Source organism: Pipra filicauda, unplaced genomic scaffold (genome assembly GCF_003945595.2).
Source record: "Pipra filicauda isolate LSUMZ 115617 unplaced genomic scaffold, ASM394559v2 scaffold373_size706493_pilon, whole genome shotgun sequence".
Classification (NCBI taxonomy): Eukaryota; Metazoa; Chordata; class Aves; order Passeriformes; family Pipridae; genus Pipra; species Pipra filicauda.
Window position 1 is genome coordinate 368,509 of NW_024104502.1, and position 23,966 is coordinate 392,474.

General features: G+C 45.4%; 1 long non-coding RNA gene across 1 annotated transcript; it reads right to left on the minus strand.

Annotated features, from left to right (window-relative positions):
* Nucleotides 1–1,236: 1,236 nt before the first annotated feature.
* On the minus strand, nucleotides 1,237–23,960 carry LOC113982784. The gene is made up of 3 exons (XR_005564850.1): nucleotides 23,904–23,960; nucleotides 2,559–2,756; nucleotides 1,237–1,409 (listed from the first exon to the last, which is right to left on the minus strand). It is a non-coding gene; the product is annotated as an uncharacterized LOC113982784 (long non-coding RNA).
* Between the last annotated feature and the right edge of the window lie 6 nt (nucleotides 23,961–23,966).

Genomic DNA, 23,966 nt, shown 5'->3' on the forward strand with positions numbered 1-23,966 from the left:
CTATGGTGTACATGGGTTCATTTGGCCAGCAAGCTGTGAAAGGTGATTCTGTCCCTCTACTCCACTCTCACAAGACCCCCCTGCAGAGCTGCCTCCAGCCCTGGGGAACAGCACAGGGAGGACATGGAGCTGCTGGAGAGAGTCCAGAGGAGGCACCAAGATGATCAGAGGGATGGAGCAGCTCTGCTGGGAGGAAAGGCTGGGAGAGTTGGGATTGTTCAGCCTGGAGAAGAGAAGCTTTGGGGTGATCTGATTGTGGCCTTCCAGTGCCCAAAAGATGGAGAGAGCCAGGACAAGGGGAATGGCTTCACACTGACAGAGGGCAGAGTTAGATGGGATATTTGGAAGAAACTGTTCCCTGTGAGGGTGGGGAGGCCCTGGCACAGGTTGCCCAGAGAAGCTGTGGCTTCCCCTGGATCCCTGGAAGTGTCCAAGGCCAGGTTGGACGGGGCTTGGAGCAACCTGGGCTAGTGGAAGGTGTCCCTGCCCATGGTAGGGGTGTGGAACAAGATGATCTTTAAGGTCCCTCCTAACCTAAAACATTCCATGATTCCATGTCTCTGTTTAAACAACCCCCATTTAAATAGTTTAAATCAACTGGAAATTGGTTTGGCAAGAGCAAGAACATTCCGGTTCAGGTTCTTGCACCAGAACAATTCACATGAGCCAGGAGGGCACCTGGCTGAACCATGATGATTCTGATCAGCATTGGCTCAAACTGTGGCCCTTCAGCACCAGGAAAGGTCTTGATCACAAGACCAGTCCAAGCAAGTCAGTGTAAAGGTCCTTGTAGGCTCCTATTGGGATTCAGAGATGCAAATGGAGAGTGTAAGCACTGAGTGAACAGAGCTGAAATCGCCCTCAGACAGATTCCATCAGGACCACATGACCATACTGAGCACAGAGGAAAGCAAATTTCTGGCCCCATGTATGGAACATGTGAGCCTCCAGGCTGCATCTCTCATCCAAACAACTTGAAACTTCTTACTGCCATTCACTGCCATTCCACTAAGGGTGAAATTCCATCAGAATCCAACTCAAAGTACACATTGTAGGCTGTCCTCAGAAACAGGTATAAAAACTACTTGAAAATTAAACTATTTGTCCCCCATGACTTGTTTTTGCTCTTCATAAGGCAGAGGAGGTTAGAGCTACAACTCTCACTGTGACACCATAGTCCCTCTTGCTACACAAAGAGCCTCTCTTCCTTCCTCATTGACAGGATGCCACAAGAAATTCCAAATTTGAAAGCAGCTCAAATCATGTTGAGTACCCACCCACGTCATCGATCATTCCTGTGTGTCATGAGGAGCATAAGCCAGTTCCTTAAATCTCCTGCATTTCAAATGCTGAATGTCAAAACACAACTGTAGCTTGAGAGGTGGCTTCATCTTCACCAACTCTTCATCCTGTCCAGGAGAATTTAAAAAAAGCATTGTTTAGTATTTTTCATTTCCATAAGGGGGAGCTTGTGCACAGAAGATTACTGTTGGTGACTCTCCAGCCCCAGAGACTTCACACAACTCCAGCTCATCAAGATCTACTCGTGTGTTATTTGTGCTGCGGGAGCAGGTCCCACGCCCCGCGTGCTCCCAGCGCCCGCCTCGGACACCCGGAGCTGTGCTCCTGGGAGAGTGAGCAGGGAAAACAGCTCGGCACTAACCAGAGGTATTTGACCTGTGCTCAAGTGTGAGTTCTGTTTATATAATCATATTAGTGGAAGGTTAACATTTTTCTTTAGCTAATGTATAATTCATACCACCAACAATGCAAATTACTCTCTGCGGTTTGGAGGTTGACTCTGCCTAGTAAATATTAACATTTGTGGGATGAAAAATAATTTGGAGGGTTACGTGGCAAGATCTGTGTCAGAGTTATGTGGTAACAGGCTATCGACTGTTAATAGTTGGGCTTGGAATTAAAGACCTTGCTGTGATCAGACTTTACAAAACCCCACCCTTGTTTGAAGGGCAAGCAATAGTTCCTACCTGTTCTGGTAGCAGTTGAGTAAGTAAATGCCTGGTAAAAAATTCAAACATTTCCCACTGGGGAGGTGGCAAAAAAGTCATATGCAAATTATCAGGTGTTATACATAGTGAATCAGGTGTTAAACATACTGAATTTCCTGCACAACATATAAAAACTTTAGTTGAATAAGAAGTTAGGAATGAAAATCTAACACTGCAAAGACCTCTGAGGTGTAACTTTTTAGCTCTACTTCCAGCTCTCTTGGAAAAAAAACTGGTCTTCATGGTTAAACCTGCCCCCTATTTGAGAAAAGAGCAATGGCCACCATTCAGCACTGTGTGCAGCCTCTGCTGAAATTCTCTCACCTTCATGATCTCCCAGGATTTCTGAGGTAAACCCGAACTCCCACACTCAGCTTAAGGCCTCCTGTTCAAATACTTTGAGCCAGCTCTGTGACAGCCATGAGCAGTACTCCTTTTTAAAATGTTCACTTCTGATTTTCTTTACACTCAATCTTTAATGTCTGTAGTGTCCCTGTTTTAAACAAGATAGGTTATTAAGACAAAATTCCCCAGTTCCTGCCTGTGTACCTGTAATTCATAAAGATGACTTCTGAAAACACCTGCTGCCACTGCAAGTGTTGTAAAAATGCCTGGTTTGGATGTCTCACGAGCATCACTTTGTCTCAGGTATCCCTTCTCAGCAAAGATGCACTCAATGACAGCAGGGAGCAGAAAACCTCATCCTCAGTTCCAGCTTCATTCCTGAACAAAAGCAGTTGTGAATCTCTGTTGGAGAAGGACAATATACCAATGAGTGGCCTGCAAGAGAGCTGGAGAGGGACTTTGGACAAGGGGCATGGAGTGACAGGAGTGGATTCAAACTGACAGAGGGCAGGTTCAGATTAGGTATTAGGAGGAAATTCTTCCCTGTGAGGGTGTTCAGTGCCAGGTTGGAGGGGGCTTGGAGCAACCTGGTCTAGTGGGAGGTGTCCCTGCCCATGGCAGGGGCATGAACAAGATGATCTTTGAGGCCCCATCCAGCACAAACTGTTCTGGGATTCTGTGATGGGTATCAGCAGTTTACAATGTTGTTTTCAAGAAGAACTGGCTCTGAAGTTTGGTGCTTTCAGTGTAACATAAAAACATATTTCATTTGTGTAACAAGATTCAAATGCTCAGGCATTGAATGCACACATATCCTATTTTTGTTGGGATAAGAATGAAAGATTTTGTCGTCTCTGTACAGTGGAGACTAGAACCCTCTTACAATAAAGCCTTAATGTGCACAATAAAGAATCCCCACTGCATGCCCTGGGTTATGGGCTGCCTTTGATAGTGAGGTAACAGTACCACATATCTGGAGACACAAAAACTGTATAAATAATGAACACAGGTCCAAAATGTCACCTGTAGCCATCCTGTCCAGCAGAAGAAAGGACAACTACTTCAGCTGCCTTGCTGCAGGATAAGTGCCCTGTGGGGCCATCCCTTATCTCCTGATCTGATTTCTTGCATGATGCGGAATGGTCCACAACATTCACTGATGTTCCTCAGAGAAATGATGGGAGATGTTTTGCTTTATTGACCAATTTTGAATATTACTCAGCACAGATCAAGAGGTGCTTCACACCTTTCTTCCACAACCTGAAAATGCGCTGAGTGTTGAACGAGCTCCTGCAACTGTGAGGGGAGGAATTCCATGGGAACACATGGCTGAGGGTGGTGGAGGAAAACTGATCCCATCAGGAGCCCAGCAAAAGGATGGTTGTACAGAAATCCCAAGCAAAGAGCCCATTTTAAAGAAGCTCAGCACATCAGAAAATCAGGTCACTTATTTAGGTGTACAATTCCAATATAACTTATCAGAACTTTACTTTTATATAAGAATAACAATTGTATCATATATATAATTACATTATATCGTATATAATATATTATATAACAATATAATTAATATTATTGTATATTGTATTAATATATTATATAATATATAATTCTAATCTAAAATCATAATTTATAAATTTATAATATAAATTTACATATAAATTTATATTTATAAGTAAATATACTTATTTAGGCACATATTCCTAATAACCAATTCAGGTGTATAATTTACCACGTCAGTCTTTCTATGAGACTCAGAACAAATTAAGCAAATCTGGGGTCTGACCTCCTCAAACTGCAATAATGGGTTTTTTTCTGCCTCTCATAAACAACCTGGGGCAAGAACACTCTCTCTCTATTTGCAGTTTAGGACACAATTCAACAGGGACCCAACTACAGATGAGGCCATTATGAAAATAATCACACGAGAGTGCATAGACAGTCAACTCCAGTGGCACGAGGCAGAAGTCAAAGAGCTCATTACATTAATTATTAAAATAACTATAGAAAAGAGTGAATTTCCATCTCCTGAAATCTTTCAGTTGAGTCCTACTAAAGTATGTGTTCCATTCCTGCAAGACTTAGAGGCTTAATACAGGAATCAAAGAGAATCAGTCTGGTACCTCTTGGCTTTAAACATCTCTGGATCTTGAGGGAGGAAATGAGTTGCCAAGAAATAAAGTCGCTTTTTTAATTCAAAGTAAAACACACCTACATCTACAGTCTGGGGAGACAGCAATTGAGGAGATACGATATCACATCTCAGACTTGTTTCCTCTGGTACAAGGCAAGGGCAGATCAGTCCAAAGAAAACTCCTCAGCAGATTGAAGCAGACAAAAAAAAGTACATTTACTTGTTAATGTCTAATAGTCTCAGATGTCTACGGTACAAAGCAAAGTATTTGAACAGCTTAAAAGTTTTATGGCTAGAATAACATTCAATAAAAAATACATTTTTGCAGGACTGGCTAAGGAACCACAAGCAGGCAGGAATTCCGGGAAAGCCCCCATTCCTCCAGGGAGGAGCCAGTGGGGAGCAGGGAGAGGGGTCCCTGTGCTGCCCTGGTACACCAGGAAACAGAGAAGGGATTTGGGCTTTTTTTTCCCCTAGAATGGTGTGTCTTTGATTAGGCATCAGTCTCAGAGATGTAGCTTTCTGTCAGGAAAATCCCAAATCAAAAAGCTGGGTGCTATCTTTGCAATCTCCCCAAAAATCTGACATTTTCCATGTGCCACCAAACCTCCTCCCATCCGTAAACTTGTTCACAAAAAAAGTCATGAACTTTTGGAGCAACAACTGACTCTTGGACATAGAGGTTCTGGGCCAAGCTTCAAATACACCCACCCCATGACTTATGGATTTGCATCAAAACCAGAGCAGGAGATTTACTGTTTCTTGTGGTTTAGGGAGCTGAAACCAGGTGTGATTCCGTGTTTTTTAATGAGTTTGACCTAGAATTTTAAAATCCCTTTGATTCCCAAATTCAAAGTGAAAGTCAGAGAAATGAGCCCACATGAACCAGACCCAAGAATGCATCTCCTCAAAGCCTGGGAAGTGAAAGAAGAGCTTTGCAACAGCTTTTGTTATTTTCCCTTGCTGCAGGCTTGTAAAGCTTCTGACTGCTCAAATGCAAAATGTCCTCACCTCACCATTCACAAATGGTCTTAAAAAAAATTAAAAGGTCTAGTTATACATTACATGAACATTATGAAAATGCATTGTCTGGCACAAGCATATTATAGCATTTCCAGGAGTTACGTTCTCTCTCTCTATTTGCATCAGTTGATGCCAGGGTGAATTAAAGGGGTATTTAAGTGGAGAGAAGTGGGAAATACAAAAAAACTAACAGAACAAGGACATCCGTATAATATTTTCTAGAGGTAGATGGGTTACAGCCACGAAGACAACAGTCCCCAGCAGATTTGCACAGAATAAGAGTCAGTGTCCTCATATTTGGAGGAAAATATTGGAAAATATTCCAGGGAAATTGCTAATCAGCCAGGCAATCCCAGTTACAGCAATTTCTGAAGTGCTGCACACAGACATGTTCCCCTGATCCTCTAGCCCAAAGAACTTAGGAGTTTTATACAGGTTTTTTTTCAAGTCTTGATTTAAATCAAAGAATCACAGAATGGGTTGTGTTGGAAGGGACCTTAAAGATGATCTTTCCCCAATCCCCTGCCATGGGCAGGGACACCTCCCACTAGCCCAGGTTGCTCCAAGCCCCGTCCAACCTGGCCTTGGACACTTCCAGGGATGCAGGGGCAGCCACAGCTTCTCTGGGCAACCTGTGCCAGGGCCTCCCCACCCTCACAGGGATGCATTTCTTATGCGTATCCAATCTACCCCTGCCCTCCATCAGTGGGAAGCCATTGCTCCTTGTCCTGTCCCTCCAGACCCTTGTCCAAAGTCCCTCTCCAGCTCTCTTTAGGCCCTGGAAAGGGCTCTAAGTTCTCCTTGGAGCCTTCGCTTCTCCAGATTGAACAACCCCAGGTCTCCCAGTCTGTCTCCATAGAAAATAAATACACATAGACTTGGTTTTTCTCTCATCCTGTTGATATAAAGACCTGCTGGTCAGCAAGGCATGCAGCAGTCATGATCCTGGGAATATATTCTCCAGTTCTTTGGACATGAGAACTAGACCAGAATTACAGGTAAAGTCTTTTGAACCTGACAGTCCACAAGCGTGTTTTGTTAGCACAGTCCTCACAAACGTAGATCTTTCATCTTTCTGGTCAGAGTAAAGTCTGCAGTCTTAAGAACCACTATTTCATTTCCAAAACAGATGTTAGTAAACAAATTGTCTTTGATGTGTTAGAAAAAGTGTCATGTCTTCGCTCTGTAAGTAAAATTATGTACGACTTCCCACACATGGAGTACTCTGCTACCTGCACAAAACATTATTGTGACCTCTAACCCTGCTGGGGAGACCATGCAGCAAACAATACTGGGGAAAAATAACAGAGGAATGGGCAAACGTATATGGGAAGATATACTGTTACTGTCAGACATTGTTCCAGCTGTGTTCCTTTCAATGTGCTCAGCACGGAGCCTGTTTTACTATCCACATCCCCGCTGCACTCTCTTGCCTTTAATTCAGTTTTACCCTCTTGTACCTCCTGCTATCTTTGCCCTCATAGTTTTAAGGTTTCCCCATTAGCAGACACTGCAATAGGCAAAGAAGAAAAGAGACTGTGGTGTAGGAGGAAGACACCCTCTCACAAAAAGAGATTATCTTGAACTCTTCTCTTATTCAGAGAATCATAGAATCTATAAGGTTGGAAAAGACCTCCAAAATCATCAAGTCCAACCTGTGACCACCCCCACCTTGTCCCCAGCCCAGAGCACTCAGTGCCACGGCCAGGCCTTCCTTGGACACCTCCAGGGGTGGGGACTCCAACACCTCCCTGGGCAGCCCCTGCCAGTGCCTGAACACCCTTTCCAGGGAGAAATTCCTCCTCATGTCCAACCTGACCCTCCCCTGGCACAGCTGGAGGCCGTTCCCTCTCCTCCTGTCCCTTGTTCCCTGGGAGCAGAGCCCGACCCCCCCCGGCTCCCCCCTCCTGTCAGGGAGTTGCAGAGCCAGAAGGTCCCCCCTGAGCCTCCTTTTCTCCAGGCTGAGCCCCCCCAGCTCCCTCAGCTGCTCCTGCTGCTCCAGCCCCTTCCCCAGCTCCGTTCCCTTCCCTGCACACGCTCCAGCCCCTCAGTGTCTCTCTTCCATGAGGGCCCAGAACTGGACACAGCACTCGAGGTCTGGCCTCAACAATGCTGTGGCTGCCCCTGGATCCCTGGAAGTGTCCAAGGCCAGGTTGGACGGGGCTTGGAGCAACCTGGGCTAGTGGAAGGTGCCCCTGCCCATGGCAGGGGTGTGGAATGAGATGAACTTTAGGGCCTCTTCAACCCAAACGATTCTGTGATTCTCTGAAAGATGTCATTAACTGGAGAAAGGATAAAGCCATTGCTGAGCCACCGTTGCACCTTCTAAGCCCAGACAGGTTTACATACTGATGAATAATTAATATGATTTTTGATTCATTTGGGCTTTTGAAAAATGCATTTAACTTTTAGAGGCTACATATACGAGCAGTGCTGCAGTTCCTGAGATCTCCTGTTGCACTTTCTGGTTTTTGTGACTGACTTGTTTGCAAGTCTGCAACGAGACAAAAATCTCCTTATGGTTGTGATCAACATCAATAAACTGGAATGATTCACTCTCAGTGACACAACAGAAAAAAGGCAAGGAAAAGATGTGGACACCAATCCTAAAAAGTGGTGACTGCCTTGAGCATTATTTGGTGATAATGAGCTGAGGTCTCCATAACCGAAGCCTACAGCAGTCATTTTAGAAAACCACAGGATATTCTGAGTTGGAAAGGGACCCACAAGGATCATCAAGTGTGACTCCTAAAGGAATGGCTACTGCAGGGATCAAACCATGACCTTGGTGTAGGGAGCACCATGCTCTAACCAGCTGAGCCAGTGAATGTGGCAGGAAGGTGAGAAGCCCACAATGCAAATTACCAAGAAACTTCTGCTATGGACAAAAGAAGCCACCAAACCATGAAAAAATGAAAGCTTAAAAGCCCTACTTTGGCTGAGTAAATCCAGATTTACAGCCCTGTCCAAGAGATGGTACAGCAAGGTTTCTTGGAAGCCTTCTGAGAAACTTCTCTGGAGTGTGGCAGTGCCAGCTTACACAATGGAAAGCATACATGGGATGTTTCAAGAAATCACTTCACTTGGAAAAAAAAGTATGAGCAATGTTTTTTTCTGAGAACTACTTTTCCAAATAGAAAGTTCATTTTATTACTCAGAACAATTCCTCCCTTCAGCTGTATACTCGACAATTTACATTTCAAGTAGTCTTAAAATTCTACTAAGTCAAAATCAAGACAAGTGTTCCGAGGCAATCATTCTTTCTGAGATATTTTTTCTTTGGAAAGTGAGTGACCCAACAGAAATCGGAAGATTTTATTGAAAGTGACAGAACATCAGGCTCAAAGAAGGAAGCCTCTGCCTTGGTGTTAAGGAATATAAAACTACTGACTCCCATTACGTTTTGTTGCATTTATTTGGGCATAGAATTGGGTCTTTTAAAAGCAAAGTCAGCGAGCTTCAGGCAGCAGTCATGACAGGGAGACACCACGTGAAAATTGCTTTTATTCATGTTCCCCAGACATCAATTCTAAACCAAAGGCCATAGGTGCTGACAAGCTTCAGCACTACAGATTAAACCAAGACAGGAAAAGTAATTAAGGGTGAAAAATAAACAAAGGAATATTTTAGCTATCTTGGGGATGAAAGGTTCTTTTCCCTGGCATTGTTAGTCTTCTCACACAAACCTTTAGCTTTGCTTGGGAGAATACTAGGTTCTCTATGGCATGCCAAGTCATGAATCCTTCATAAAAAATCTATTTTTGAAATCTCTCTATCACACTATTAAAGGAAAAAGTTGTGTTGACAAAAGTGCCCACTGTGTTCGACGTAGGCTTTCCTTGCTCGTTGTTTTAAGAAACATGAAGGAGGTTGGGACTAAGGGATTTATAAACGCTAAGCAAACCCCATCCCTTTAATCTGAAATCTGCCTCGCTTTGCCCTTAGGTTGACATTTATTGTTTAAAAACATTGAGAAAACGTACTGAGGAACTGCCCATTCCCATCAGTCTAAGTATGAAATGTTTAAAGTGCACATATTTCATCTAGTGCCAGGTCCAGGATCGCAGCCAGGGCTTGTTTGACAACCAGATGACTAACACAAAGGGGTTCCCCTTATGAAAACCTTCAGATATGTGAGTTGGCACAGGCCAGGGGATCACAACATTCCCCGCTGGGAGCCCGTGCACAGGCATGTGTGGGGCACATGGGCAGCCACACGGAGAGCCCAGTGCCCTGCTGAGCCAAGAGCCATCGGGCAGCACAATTTGGGGGTCATTTTCTATCACCCTGGAATTCATACAGCTGCTTAAGGGCTCTAAATGGAAACAATTTTAAGAGAGAAAAGTAAAACAGAGACCACATTGCCTGGAGGTGAAGTAACGCTGATGTGCAGGTTTGCGGTTGGATATTGGGAAAAGGTTCTTCCCCCAGAGGCTGGTTGGGCACTGCCCAGGCTCCCCAGGGCAGTGGGCACAGCCCCAAGGCTGCCAGAGCTCCAGGAGGGTTTGGCTGATCCTCTGGGGCACAGGGGGTGACTCCTGGGGATGGGTCTGTGCAGGGCCAGGGGTTGGACTCAATGATCCTTGTGGGTCCCTTCCAACTCAGTATATTCTGGGATTGACTGTGATTTGTAACACACACACTTCCGTTCTTTCCCTGTAAACCTCTGGACATGAAGCATTAACAAAGGAGGAGATGGTGGTATTTTTCCAGGGTCTTTCCTTTTTGAGTATTTCTTCTAATCCTAAATTTCATCTTCAGCTGACAAAATAATTTGTTCTGATTTATTTTAAACAGCAGTATTATTACACTATCAGGGACCGACAGACAAACCATGATCTAGGGATCCCACTACCATCCTGAAGGTTGAACTCCAACAGTCTCTAGACCACCCCCTGTGAGTGACATTCCTCCCAGCTGGGTCCTACCACCAGGCCTCAGGCACGATCACCATTCTCTATGCACCCAACACATATGCCAGTATTTTTTGGCCCTCAAACACGTGCTGCCCTATCTTGGAAAAGAGCTGGACTTTATAAATTGCACAGCTGAGGCTTTTGTGTTTATGGAGGAATCTTCTGGGTTTATCTGAAGGTACAATATGAAGTATTTTCTTTGGTGCATCGAGCATCTTAAATTTAAAACATCTAGTGACTATGATGTGCACCTATTTCTACTAACATGAGGTTTATATTTTAAATTTTGAAGTTTAAATAAACCTACAAATTCAGAACAGTTGCTAAAAATGCTGATACTGATCAATATCAGTCTGCATGAGTGATAGATGATGGCAAATGCTTCAATTTGATGTGCTTAGCAATTTTTCAAAACCTGTTATTTTCAACTGAATTCAGATTTTTGACATTTAAAAATGAAAAATAGGGATGTTTTTATGGGGAGGTTTTTGAGTGCATTGGGGAACAAAAGGTGGAGATGTGAATTGGAGCAGCTCCTCAGCTGCGGGCAACATGTCTTGGTCACCTCACTGAGGCAACACAACAACACACCCGAGGGCTGCCAGGCCTTGTCTTCTCTTGAAGTCGTTGTGCAATGACCATATAAATTAATGGTGGTATTTTGCTCTAACTCAGTAAATATTTTGCATGGAGGGAAGGTAACATGAGCACAAGGAATTTCTTGGCATGGGCCACTGTCCCAATTAATATTTACCAGTCATCTCCCTGTCATTGCACCACATCACTTCCAAAATCCTCACAGCTATGCACATATGGCTCCCCAAGGTTATATTTAAGAGGAATCTTCTTTTGCAGATCTTATGAGGTCCAGCTGTTCCTAAGGCAGTAATTGTAGCTTTGATTCCCCCCTTTCACCACCACCTGCAGATGAGGCGGGGCACTTGTACACAGTGATGTGTGTAATTCAGGGCCTCAGAAATGACATAACCTTAACAAAGCCAAGCATCCATCTTCCTTCTGGGTTCCTGGCACTAGGGTGTTGCTAAGACGTTGTTTACAGTCTGAAAAAAGAAACAACACAAAACTGATTCAAAGCCTACCAAAACTTCCTCATGAAAGCAATTCAGACTTTGGATCAAAGGGTGTATCACCAGTTTGGCTACAGCCTGACCCATCAGAAGTTCAATTAGAATTGTTCAAGGAGAATTCCTGGCCATTCCACCTTATTCTTAACACCAGCAAACAAGCGGTGCAAGACAATGTTTTTAATTACTATATTCAGGAAGTGAGTTAATCATGAACAATTAGGAATGGATCTGAAACCATCTGATTACTGTCCAGGATATGACTGGAAGCAAGAACCTTCCCAATAAGGTACTTCAAAAGATCAAGTCTGGAGTAAGCTGGATGCATTCCTTTGTGCAGAATTCATCCACAACGTGGATGTGTTCCCAGGATGAACACCTGGGTCAGTACAAGGAACTGTGTTGACTCAAAGGTCTGGGGGGCTTCTGATGACCTCCTCTTCTGAGTACTCTCCAACCAAGCCCTCCATTTTCAAGCAGAGCCTACTCAGGTGATCATCACAGGACAATCCAGGTTGAAAGGGATCTCAGGAGGTCCTCTACCCCTACCTCCTGCCCAAAGCCAGTCAGCTGTGAGACCAGACCAGGTTGCTCAGGGCTTCAACCAGTCTGGTCTTGAAACATCTCCCAGGAGTGGAGTCTTGACAGCCTCTCTGGGGACCCTCGTTCACTGCCATGTGAAGAACTTGGCATAAAGCCAAGGTTGTTTCACTGTGCCTACTCTGTGGCCCTCACGGAACACCTCTGGACATCTGCCAGCTGCCAGTGGGGAAGGCAGATTTCCAAGTGCCTGTCTTACTGTCAGCAGTCTCCATCCGTGCAGAGTCACTGCATCCCATTGTGACGGAGGGTCATGTTTGGAGCTGACAGGGGAGTGTCCTTCTGCCTACGCACGGAAACCACACTTTTCTTCTTCTGCTTCAGAGTCCCTCCAATACAGCTCACATTTCACTGCACAACTAGTAGGACACACATCAACACTGTGATAATAGCTGACAGCAGCTGGTCATTTCTGCAGCTGAGATTGCAAATGACCTTCAGATAGCTTTGCATTCCTACAACTTCCTGAAGTACCATAGGGACTGGAGTCTGATAAAGCCACTTCCAATGACAACAGCAAACTCAGAGAACACATAATCAAGATTTAAATGATTTATGTACTTAGTTGAAGAAACTGGCAGGCTGTTTCATTTGTCAAAGGAGCAAACTCAGTGTTCAATATCCTTCCACCACCCCTCCTTTTATTCAGCGTAGGGTAACACATTTCTTCTCTTTCATCATCATTCAGAACATGATCCTAAACTGAATGCAACTGGGGCTGCTGCATCTGCTTCAATGATTTCAGCACTGAATGAAATTAACATGCAAAAATAGAATTAATCTATTTTTACTAGCCAAAATGCTGTGGATGAAGTAATCTCTGCTTACAAGAGCAGGGGCTTCACTTCCCCTCCTGAACACAGAATTGTAAAAAGGATATAAATGTGTGTTGATTCCTGGGGCAGAGAACAGAAAATAATTTCATTTCAGAGATGTATTAGAAACTCTGTAAATTAAATGGGCAGTGCTCACCTAGGGCCGCACTCATTGCCATCCTTCCGTGGTGTGCAGGATGTACTGTTATTAATCACTGCTGATTGCACAGATATTCCCACCTCGGGTTCCCTTCTGTCAGGGGCCACCCTCGAATAGTGGGACCTGCTCCTGGTTTGTAGAGGATTGGGATACAAATGTGCTGTTACCCCCTTATCTTCCTGTTAACACTGCAGAGCCAGTGGTTACATCAACATGGTTTAGGTTTGCAGAGCGTGGGAAATGCTGAACATGGAAAAAGTTGGGTTATCAGTCCCATGCCAAGACAAAGGTCCCTGAACATTCCTGCCCGAGGCTCAGCATCCAACCCTGGAAGAACAACTGCTAAACTGGGACCTATATTTCTTACAGACATTAATACACTGAACGATCGTCTCGCCTTCACGCTGTGAACCTGCACATGTCCTAAGAAAATAGGCTGGAATAACACCAGTAGCATATTGCCTGATTAACTCATCATGGCAAGAAAATTTTACAATTTGGCATTGCAACTCAGGTTTGACCCTGTCATGTGGCACAGCTGGTTAGACAACATAATTAAGAGATGTTGTGCCAAAGGAGTTGACTAAACAGCCCGGGTACATCACTGAAATACTGTGCTGTTATCAGACCTGTGGGCAGGACAGGATACCTTTGCCCTATTTCGTGTCAATCCTTCATATTGCCAAGCTGGCTGCCAAATAAACGGCTGCCAAGTGAATTGACCTTGTCAATTTTAAGCCATCAATTATCATCATTACATTATTGAAAACAGCAATGTGCCTGGAATTACACCAGTAGGAAGATTTTCTCTGATGATACAATTTTTTCCCATATGGAAATAAGCACATTAGTCCATAGCACCTTTACACTGATTTAAAGTCTGTGTTACACAGCTCATGCTGTTGCAATGATAATATTCTCCTAGCTGGGAAGGCCTGGAAGGGACTTAAACACCAAATAAAGTGGTTTTCTTTATTTTATAGTATAACAAATATAATGCTGGTTCCAAGTTCAAATAATATCCTTACAGCAGCTGAGTCCAAACCTGCTCACTGAGATCAGTGTACAATGATCATAGGGACCAAAAAATGGCTTGTTTTTATATAACATTCATCATCCAAAGGATTGGAGAGCACTACTGTGTTCAGATACAAGTGTTTGAACTGAGGGATGGCCAGACACGGTTCTTCATGCCAGGTGAGCAGTCACTGTCTGTGCTTTAAGAGGTGATAGCCTTTCTACAAATCTGACATAGTATCTGCACCTCACTATTACTTTAGGCATTAATCATTAAGGCAAGAAAATTGCTCAACTCTGGCTTACATGCCTTTCTCATTTTCCTTGAAAAACTGCCTGTCTTAGGACTGATTTTAGGTCCAAGCACAGACATGAAATAGGGATAACTGCAGTTTTGCTTATATTTCTTTTATTAAGGTCTTAAAACTTACACACTATGCCTATGATTTTTTGCTCCTAGTATTCTATTCTACAGCACTTAAGGACTAAGTCTTACAGATGTGTCTGCAAGGGAATTGGCATCAAGATGTGAAATGCCTGTGCAGTGCTGCAGAGTGCAGTTCATACTCACAGGAGGTTTCCACTAACTTGTTTGGACAAACTGAGTAAATGTCAGTGGGAATTCTGACCCTGTGCGTTACATTAATCTTCATAACTACTCATGCAGATGTGTACATGTTTCTAGGATGGAGATGGATTTTTTTCAAGTTAACTTTTGCAGTGCATTACTATTTGGAACAAGAAACAGGGGCTTCTGGCACCCAAAGCTACTTGTGCTCCTTGGCTCTGATAAGGACAGAGACAGCTCCTCACAGCAAACAGCCACCTCTGCCTCCAAGGAGGAGGGGCAGGAGGGGACCCCAGCCCATGGCAAGAACATGTCACCAACAGGATTTGCAGGATTCAGACCAATCCCTGCACTATCCGAAGCTCTTCTCCACAGCTACACAGACTTTATAAGAACCTCCAGAACTAGAGATTTGTGTCTATCCATCTGCCCTGCTTCCCATGTACCTCCCTCTTTCTCCAACCCCTATATCACAAACACACCCAACTTTACATGTGCTTTACGAGGTGATCTGATAAACAGAAACCTCTTTGAGGGGTGGGTGTATAGCACGTGAGGAAGGTGTTATATGGTTTAGAGCAGTTTCTGTAGGGTGCATCAGTCCAGGGGAGGTTCACACAAGCAGCACCAGCCTGTGTGTGTAAGCAGCAGTCTTGGCAGGTTCATTTACTCGTAGTGTTCAATGGCTCTGCATTTGTGACTGTACTGCAACTGTTAGCATGGAATCATTGCATGACTGGACACCGAAGAGAACTTAAAGACCATCTCATTCCAACCCCTGCCATGGGCAGGGACACCTTCCACTAGCCCAGGTTGCTCCAAGCCCTGTCCAACCTGGCCTTGGACACTTCCAGGGTTGGGGCAGCCACAGCTTCTCTGGGCAACCTGTGCCAGGGCCTCCCCACCCTCACAGGGAACAATTTCTTCCACATATCCAACCTAAATTTCCCCTCTTTCTCTTTGAGAGTCTTTCGGTTTCTCCTCAACCATGGCACACCCCTGGGCACACCTATCAGCAGGTTACAAGGTGATCTCCACCCCCACGGGCCTTGCAGGGAGGGAGAGGTGACCACACACACAAACCTCTGCAGCTCCAAGACATCCACCTGCTGCAAACATTGCAGTGAAAACAGAACTTGTGCTCAGATCCCAAGCGAGAGAGACACTGATGTGGCAATAACTCACACTCTCAGGTATATTTGATCTTTCCTGTATTAATAATCAGCAAGAGCTACAGCATGTCTTAATGCATAACCCAGCACAGCCCAGCCCAACCCTAAGGAGAGCAGGACACCCAAACTACATCACCTGGGAGTAATCCCAAAAGGCTCCATGGCATCTTTTTGGACAGATAATTTCTCATCCTTTCTTTCCAGGTTAGACTTCTGACCTTTGGGAGTGGAAAGTCATTTCTCTCCCCTGCTCACCTCACTGACAGAGCTTCTTTGGCCATGCCATCCTTGTCCTACTGCTGCCCACCCACCTGATGGAAGGGTGGCTTCCCTGGGTACTGTTCACACATGGGTCTCCAATTTCTTTTACTTTATTTCACTTACTCATTTATTCATTTCATTTTTTTTATTTCCATTTATATTTCCACAGTGCTTGCAATCATCTACAGTGAATATAAAACATTAAAAGGGCTGGATCACCCTTCCCAGACACACTCAAGAAAATGAAAGGAGAACACACCTTAATAACTTAAAATTCTATGCTTGCAACCCAACAATGGACAGATACAAGCTACGTATTTTCACAGAATCACAGAGTATATTGAGCTGGAAGGGACCCACAAGGATCATCCAGTCCAACCCCTGACCCTGCACAGGCCCATCCCCAGGAGTCACCCCCTGTGCCCCAGAGGATCAGCCAAACCCTCCTGGAGCTCTGGCAGCCTTGGGGCTGTGCCCACTGCCCTGGGGAGCCTGGGCAGTGCCCAACCAGCCTCTGGGGGAAGAACCTTTGCCTGAGATCCAACCTGAGCCTGCCCTGACACAGCTCCAGGCCATTCCCTGGGGTCCTGTCACGGCCAAGACTGTATCTCTGCACAGATTCGGGGGTTGAAATGGATCTTGCAAGTCCTTAGCATTGAATGATATCACCTGTAACACTGTAGGAGAAGCTTTAAAAGCAGATTTGTACAGAAAACAATAAATCATGTGCTGGAATGGCCGGCAGCCAACGTTACTCAAATACCATCTCCAGTGTGGCTATTGCAGCTGAATGGGGCATTCCCCAGAGGTGTGTTTGTGTTTGGGAAGAGATGCTGCTGCAGCGACACCCTAATCACAGCCGGGCCCCCAGCCAGGGCCTGGCACCCGGCCCGGGGAGAGCTGAGCCCTCCGGGGCCAGCAGGGCTGAGCTGGAGCTTTGCCACGCTGCTCCAGAGGGGAGGGATAAATAGCACTGAACTGGAATTACTCCTTCTCCAAGAGCTCATCGAGTGTGTGAGGTAGGAACTGAACTATGCATAACTTGGAAGCCTCGTGCTTTAGCTCTACTTGTATTTTGCTGAGTGCCTCCAGGTACACGAGCAGAGGTAAACTGTGCCTCCAGCAGCTCCTGCCAAGGAGGCTGGAGGAAGGTGCTCTGTGATTTTATGCAAAGAAAAGCTCTGTGTGTCTTCAAAACAGCCCCTCTTTGGGAATCCCTTACACTGTAAATACGTACTTTCATGCACACCAAAATTTAAATTTGCTTTGAATTTTCTTAAATGTGCCATAGGAAATCAAACTTCTCATGTCTGTGATTTGGGGAGAACAAATAGACACAGTTGCTTGGCTAGCAGTAAGCCCTTCTTCTTTTCCAAACCCAGCCATCCCCAGAAGACCATCATTCCTATGGCAGTAGCAGCACTCAGCCATTATTACAACATTATTTGGGTTAATTACTTTACTTCCTTTTACAAACTGTCTGCATTCTGTTCTGCTGGTCTTCCAAATAGGTGAGTCCTACCAAGACATTTATTTTCTGACTTGGTATTTGTATCTAGAGAAACTTCTGCATACAGAATAACCCTCCCCACTCAGAAATGTTAATCCCGTAGATCCTCAAGCATCTTACAGTGATTTTACCACTTCTTCCATGGCCTAAGCTGCCCTCCCTGTGCAGTTATAAATTTTCATTGCCAGAACACCACTTAACCAAAAACCCCAAGTCATCTGCAGGGCCCTGTGTTTCCCAGATTTCCCAGGGACGGACTTGGCTGTGTGAAGGTCAGATGTGTTCCCCAAGGTTTATTCCACAGAGTTCTTCATGTGCTAAGGTCAGGCTTCACTGCACAGACATTTATGCATTAATTGATCCGACTGAGGTCAGATCTCAGTGCAGAAACCCCTTGTGCTGAAGCCTGGCTGAGTTGCTTTGCCTTAGGGAAGCTGCCAGGCTGAACATTACTACAGGAACTTGACATCAGCTTTGAAATCTCCTTTTGAGGTCAAAAGACTCCTGACACTAATGGCAAGTCAGCCTAGAGAAGTATTTCTAATTTGTTCAACAGCTACAGCAAAAAAACCCTCTCTGGTTCCACTGAAAATGATCTTGGTTATTAAAACCCCAAAATGCCTTAAAATGCTCAAATCACTTCACTAAAGATTTTCCCACAATAGAAAAAGCAATTTTCTTTTCAGCTGTATTTTTAGCTGTGTATTAGCTTCCTTTGTGCTAGGAAACCCAAAATCTACAGTGCTACAGTACCTACTATTTTTCTCACCAAAAAGATCGTTAAAAGCACACCATGAGAACACTGTGCTGAACATGCAACTGAGAATCTCTTTGTGACCACAGCTCTCCATTTCTCTTCTGTGTCATTGTTCTCTGCTGTGAGTACAGCCCAGCTACAAGTTTAGCAACAACCTACTCCACTAGCCATGGAAAATGACTCTTTGGAATCATGGAATCATAGAATTAGTGGGGTTGGAAAAGACCTCCAAGATCATCAAGTCCAACCCTTGATCCAACCCCGCTGTGGTTCCCAGACCATGGCACCGATGTCACATCCAGTCTCACCTTCAACACCTTCGGGGTGGAGAATCCATCCCTCCCTGGGCAGCCCGTTCCAATGTCTGATCGCTCTCTCTGTAAAGAATTTCTTCCTAATATCCAACCCAAACCTCCCCTGGCACAGCTGAAGACCCAGCCCTCTTGTCCTACTGCTGGTTCCTGGGAGAAGAGCCCGACCCCCACCTGGCTACAACCTCCTGGCAGGGAGTTGTAGAGGAGGACAAAAAGACATTCTGGCAGCTTTTGGGTAGAAAATTATCTTTTCCACAGGGCAAAAAATGAAAACAACAACAAAAAAAACCCAAAAACCAACAAAAACAACAACAACTAAAAACCAAAACCGACCAAACAAAAAACCAAAAAACAAACAAACAAACAAAAACAAAACCCATGGGCTTTGGGCAGGAGCATTGATCTTCTGGAAAGCAGAAAGGTTCTGCAGAGGTATCTGGACAGGCTGGATCTATGGGCCAAGGCCAACAGTGAGAGGTTCAACAAGGCCAAGTGCCAGGCCCTACATTTGGGTCACAACAAGCCCCTGCAGCTCCAGGCTGGGGCAGAGTGGCTGGAAAGTGCCTGTTGGGAAAGGCCCTGGGGGTGCTGGTGCCAGGGGCTGGACATGAGCCCAGGGGAGCCCAGGGGGGCAAGAGGCCAATGGCCCCTGGGCTGTGCCAGCCATGGTGTGGCAGCAGGGCCAGGGCAGTGACTGTCCCTGTGCTGGCCCTGCTGAGGCCCCTCCAGGGCTGTGTCCAGTTCTGGGCCCTCATGGAAGAGAGACATGGAGGGCCTGGAGCGTGTGCAGGGAAGGGAACGGAGCTGGGAAGGGGCTGGAGCAGCAGGAGCAGCTGAGGGAGCTGGGGGGGCTCAGCCTGGAGAAAAGGAGGCTCAGGGGGGACCTTCTGGCTCTGCAACCCCCTGACAGGAGGGGGGAGCCCCAGGGGGGGTCGGGCTCTGCTGCCAGGGAACAAGGGACAGGAGGAGAGGGAACGGCCTCCAGCTGTGCCAGGGGAGGGTCAGGTTGGACATGAGGAGGAATTTCTCCCTGGAAAGGGTGTTCAGGCACTGGCAGGGGCTGCCCAGGGAGGTGTTGGAGTCCCCACCCCTGGAGGTGTCCAAGGAAGGCCTGGCCGTGGCACTGAGTGCTCTGGGCTGGGGACAAGGTGGGGATGGGGCACAGGGGGGACTTGATGATCTTGGAGGTCTTTTCCAACCTTAATGATTCTGTGACCCTGTAAGTTGATCACTTCATTTCTGTCTCTCTTTACAGGGGTGGAGCAGCAAGCACGTGGTGGGGTGTACATATGAGCACCACCTCTTACCAGCCTCCTCCTGGACCCCCAAAATTCCCCTTCCCACCTCCCCAGGTGCTGGATGAGGCCATCACAGAACACCAACTGACCTGCCAAGTGCGTGGGGGTTGGGTTGGGAATCACCCATACTCATAGAACCTGCACAGCACAGGCCACGAGGGGCGAGCTCAGAGAGGGCACCTGCTGGGCAAAGGGCCACTGCTCTGCAGATATGCAAGAATGCAAAATAACTGTGGAGCTGGTGTACAAATCATAGAATCATGGAATGTTTTGGGTTGGAAGGGACCTTAAAGACCATCTCATTCACCCCCTGCCATGGGCAGGGACACCTTCCACTAGCCCAGGTTGCTCTAAACCCCATCCAACCTGGCCTTGGACACTTCCAGGGATCCAGGGGAAGCCATGGCTTTTCTGGGCAACCTGTGCCAGGGCCTCACCACCCTCACAGTCAAGAATTTCTTCCAAATATCCCATCTAACCCTGCCTTCTAGAAGTTTGAAGCCATTCCCACTTGTCCTGTCACTACAGTTCCTAATGAAGAGCCCCTCACTATCTTCCTTGTAGCCCCTTCAATACTGGAAAGGCTCTCCACACAGTCTAATGAAGTCTCTACACAGTCTTCTTTTCTCCAGGCTGAATAGTCCCAACTTTCTCAGCCCGAAATAAAGCTTTCAATAAAGAAAGCATGCAAAAAATAATCCTAAAGGACAACAACATTAAGGTTGTAAAGCAGAGAAATGTTACACTGGCATGGGGAATTTATAACTCTGCAAGAAAACACGGGATTTCCCTTGCCATGGGCTGGTGTGAGTACTGTAGGAATGCCAGTTAGTGATCTAGAAGGACTTGGTATAGAAAATCCCATTGTTGAGGACATGCAAATTCATCTACAATGAAATCTGTGAGTTCCAGCTTGGGAAAAGGTCCTCAGGAATCTAAAGAAAAAAAAACAAACCAGAAGAAGCAGGATCCTCTCCACTGCCCAGGCTGCCCTGGCAAGGCTCCAGTGTGGTGATGGTTAAACATCCAAGAGAGTTGGGGCAGCCACAACCTCACACAGATCCCCAGGGAAGGGGCTGGGAAAGTGCAGGCATCAGTGTTTTCCTGCTTCTCTGTCAAGCACTGGAAGAAGATGCATCAGCAAAATCATCACCATATAGAAACATAGAATAATGGACTCATTAAGGTTGGAAAAGGCCTTCAAGATCATCAAATCCACCCTGTGCCTGATCCCCACCCTGTCCCCCAGCCCAGGGCACTGAGTCCATGTCCAGTCACTCCTTGAACACCTCCAGGGATGGGGACTCCACCATCTCCCTGGGCAGCCCCTTCCAGTGCTTGACAACAATGATTGTTTTCAGAGAAACCCCTATGCATCCACAACATGTATTGCTGTCATTTGTACCAGTATGGAAAATGTCACAGTTTAAATGAAAAATCTGTTAAACTGCCTTGAACACCAGTGTCTCAACTACAAATATTTTTATGTATATATATATAAAATATTTTATATATATATATATATATAAATATATGTGCTGACATATATATATATTTATATATATGGTCATCCTCTGCCTTTCTGTCTCATTGACTTCTGGGCTTCACTATTCTTCTCATTTCACACCAGGAGTTTTCAAGAGCTCTTCTAGAACCCTTTCCCAAGGGCTGGTAGGAATCTCTATCCATCTTTTCCCAAAAATACCACCCACTTAACACAAGATGGCACCGCTGACCATCTAAGGGGCTGAACACAAGGCCAGGTACACTGGACAGGTTTGAAATCTGTTTATTCTACTCATTTTGTGACTCCTGCAAAACCTCCTCTCGGTGCTTCTCCTCCCCATTCCCCACTGTTCTTTGCCACAGACACAATCTGTTTCCTTGCTTCATGTTCCATTAGACACTTGGTCAAAACAAGCTAAAATCTTCCCCAAACCTAATTAATCCTGGCAGTAGCCTGGTTAATAAAAGTGAAAAAAAGGAGTCAGGATAGATTAAAGAATTACTCAGCTTAGTACTGCATCTCTACTTATTTTTAAGTACAAGCAGCTTACAAGCTTACAAGCTTTGCCTCAGTGGGAGGTGAACAATGCTCCACAAACCATCATGTGAATTGAAATTCAAAGCTCTGTGAAGCCTGTGAGTGAGTTGCCAGCTTGGGTTGGACACTCAGCATCCACCACCCCAATGGCAACCAGCCCTTCCTGATCCCTCACATCAAACTCCTCTGATGGGACTGTATTTCAGTCACTACCAATCTTGACCCAATTACTAAAGGGGGAACAAAAATAGGTTGACTTGATATTAGCATTTCTCTAGAGTCCCCAGGAAGCAGAAGGACTGGGGGAAGGGTGAATTCCTTCCCTATACAACTGAGAATTACATCCTTTCTCTGGAATGTTTAAGCTAATGTGGAGAATTTAACAGATATTAATGTTCTTGCTGTGGAGTCATACACACCAGTCTACAGCTTGAGACGAATTACTTGTGAATCTTGTTCTATTTCCATAGCTCTCTCTTGAATCAAGGCAAGTTTTATGGCACTTTATGCTTTTTTTTAAAGTAGATTTCCCAGATTATTGTCCTTCTGTGAAGTCCATGGCATTCCTTCAGCTGTTTTATACCTAGACAGGACCAAAACCTCTAGACCCCGCTCAAAGTTACATTCGCATGGCTCCTCATTTCTTGAGGATACAGAAGCAAACCTTGCCCTGTATGTATTCACCAGGATCACATTTTCCAGTACCTTCTCCTCCCCTTAATGCTTCAAAGTACTTTGGCAAAGAATCCAAACCCATAGGCCAGACTTCTGTGGTTCTCACAAAATACAACTGACCAACCAACGGGCTTTAATGGTTTCAGTCTCACCATCAGCTACAGAATAACTCCTTGGGTTTCAGCAGAGGTAATTCAGACATTGTCCAGCTTTATCACCTCAGTGTTACTGAAAAAAACATCCAGAAATCATCATTCAGGGCTGTTACTGAGTATTTAGAGAAAGGTTCCTCCTACAGTCATGGCCAGAGTCAGAGAATCATCACAGAATCACAGAATGGTTTGTGTTGGAAGGGACCTTAAAGATCATCTCATTCCACCCCCTGCCATGGGCAGGGACACCTTCCACTAGCCCAGGTTGCTCCAGGCCCCGTCCAACCCGGCCTTGGACACTTCCAGGGATCCAGGGGCAGCCACAGCTTCTCTGGGCAACCTGTGCCAGGGCCTCATCACCCTCAAATTAGGAAGAATTTCCTCCTAACAGCCAATCTAAATCTTACCTCAGGAAAAAGGATATGTACACAGTAATTTGCTTATATCTCTTGTATTTTTTATGTATTTATCTCTTGTATATTTGATGTATAAGCAGAGCATTGTGTACATACAACCAACCATGAGAAGTCTTGGGTGCTACCATGGAGACTCAGCAGTTCCTCAAAGCTCACACTGATAATTCAACTTTCACACAGAACTTAATTTCTTTACACAGATGAAAATCCATTCAAAATCATACAAATAGTTGTGCAACACAAAATCAATAGTCCATTTTGCTAATGAACTTTTCCTGGTAGTATCAGTGCTCCCTGTTTTATAGGATGGAGTAAATATTTCCCGAGCTGACACAGCACAGCCCTGCCCACTGAGGTATCTTGGGCATCTTTCACACTACAGGCCCTCGGATTCCAGTATATCTGAAGCACCACAGAAATCCTCCTGTCCTGATGCCTGAACTCCAGAGCTGAAGTGTTTCCAGTACATGCACACAGGGACTGAGCAGAGAGCCCTTGGGCAGTGCCCAGCCTGCCCCTCTCTCTGAACATGCCCTCGGGGTTGCTGTGCACTGTGCTCTTCATGGTAAATCCCAGCCCCAGGAAAGTCACTGGAGGATCATTATGGATTTTTTGGACATGAGCAAAGTTACCTTAAATCAGAGCTACTACCAAGCTTGCCTTGCTCTAGCCAGCCTTTGCCAAAAGGAAAGCAA